The sequence below is a fragment of the Pteropus vampyrus genome, unplaced genomic scaffold (genome assembly GCF_000151845.1).
Source record: "Pteropus vampyrus isolate Shadow unplaced genomic scaffold, Pvam_2.0 Scaffold4, whole genome shotgun sequence".
NCBI classification, from domain to species: domain Eukaryota; kingdom Metazoa; phylum Chordata; class Mammalia; order Chiroptera; family Pteropodidae; genus Pteropus; species Pteropus vampyrus.
In genome coordinates, this window is record NW_011888785.1 from 11670479 (window position 1) to 11672740 (window position 2262).

A 2262-nucleotide genomic window follows, 5' to 3' on the forward strand; every position below is an offset into this window, starting at 1 on the left:
AACTAAGTTCCAATAATTAGATGCACCTGCAAGAGGCTTGGATGAAAAGGAGAGAGACATGAGGAGGTGGCTGAGCCCAGTAAGATCTCCCTCTTGGCAGGTGTGGAAGCATCTGTTCTTCTGGAGCTTATGGTGTCCACTGCCGAGCATGATCAACATCTAGAAGCCAGTAGCAGTAGCAGTGGTGTTTTCGTTATTACCATCCTGCAGTATATATAGTTGGATGTTCTTTCTAGCTCTGTGGTTCCCTGTCACATAGCATCTATACCTGTTTTTCAGGCTCTCCTGGAGATTCATCTGAATTCCGTTTGGCTTTAGCTAGCCTGTATGAATTCTGTTGTTGGAAACTGAAAATCCTGATTATACAAAGGGTAGTTATGTAGTCTTTTTTCTCGTGATTCTTACACATCTTATCTCTACTATATCCTATAGTATTTTCCATGGCTCATAGAATTATAAAATTTCAGCTAGGAGAAATCTTAGAGAAACTACCCAGTAACCAACCCCCTGCCTACTATTTTTCATATGTAGAATCTTAACAAAGGTAAACTGGTCTGGACAATAGTAGGTCTGGATTCAGAGCCCAAATCCAGGTCTCATTTGTACCAGGCTATGTTCATTCCATTATGCAACGCTCTCTACCAGAGAGAATGTGCTGAGCTGCTAAGGAAAGGGTACATACCAGAGAACTTGATGAGAACGTTAAGGGGTCTTTATTTAAGAATACTTAAATAAAGCATCCTCATAAAAGAATATAAATTACACTGTCTCCATCCACTGCTATCCCAACTTCAATATTTTAATAAGCACTTTGAAAGTGCATTTTACCCTAGAATTCTCAAAATGTTGAATCAGAAACCTACCCCTTTAACAATGGCAAGTGACAGCTTATAAAGTGTAGCAACCTGCAATCATCTCTGAAATTACTCACGGTTTTCCAAATTAAACTCTGTGGTGCTTTCATATTATGTTTAAAGGATATATCGTGATTGATTGATAAATTTATGGTGGCAAATCTTAATTGCAGGTTCATTCCAAGTTAATAGCTGAACTACTTAAGTAGGTCTTTAGTAATTTACATTGTATATGCCTCAATATTCTCCTAACACTTAATAAACCCAGGACGCTAGCAGTATTTTTTTTTTTTACTGTAACCTCAATGAGGGGAGAAATTTTTTTCCTGCTTTCTTTTTCTACTATAGAATCTTCAGAGTCTGGAATGGTACTTAGCAAATAGGATTTCAAGAAATGTTTAGTCTTGAATGAATATAAAATAAGGCACATTAAAGCCATCCTGATAAAATAACCTCAGCACAAAAACAGGTAAAATAGTTATTCTTAGAATGCAAAAACAGCTATGTTTAAAATTTTTTTTTTGCCAAGCATAATAGTTCAACTTTATGAAATTGCTAATATTCGATTATTTTTAACCTACAAAATTTATAATTTTATGTGATTGAAATTCTTTTATATAATATTTACATATATATGGTATTATATGTCATGCACATCATCCCATATTTTAATGCATATATCAGTTTACATTATGTTTTTGAAGGCAGCATGATATTTAGTTGTATAAATACGCCATAATTTATTCAGTGTCTCTATTGAGGGCCAGTTAAGTGGTTTACAATTTTACACTATTAGAAATAATGGTGTAATAAAAATCTTTTATTGTGTGTGTGAATGTGAACATAGATCACTTACATGAGCTTTTAAGTTTGAGAATAAATTTCTTGAGGTAAAATTGCTAGGCCAAAATGACTTTACATTTTAAATTTTGACTGACACTGTAAAATTATCCTCCAAGGAGTTTATAACAACATATGATCTCAATAGCAATATATGAGTGTGCATATTATCAATCTCATTACATTTCAAAAATCATGTAATTGTAAAAAAATCCTATTTGATTTGGCATTTTTTGATTATTTTGAAGTTGAGCATATGTCAAAATATTATTTTGTGTTCAATTATATTCAGGTTTTATGCATCCTTTAGGTAGTTTCTCTGAGAATGAACCATTAACCATCTCTGTTATTGTGATGGCATGAGAGGGGGCAGATCAGCCTGGGTTAATGCTTTGAATCTGCTTGAGGAGAGAGTTTTCTTGGCTCATCCAAGCATACCTGCTGGCCTCCCTCTGCCTGTCCATGTAGACCCTGAAATAATGCCAGCAATCTGGAAATCTGGAGGATTCTGTACTTGTATTAGGGTGTAAATAAGCAGAAAAATCTCTAGAGGTTCCAGTTGCTGCTG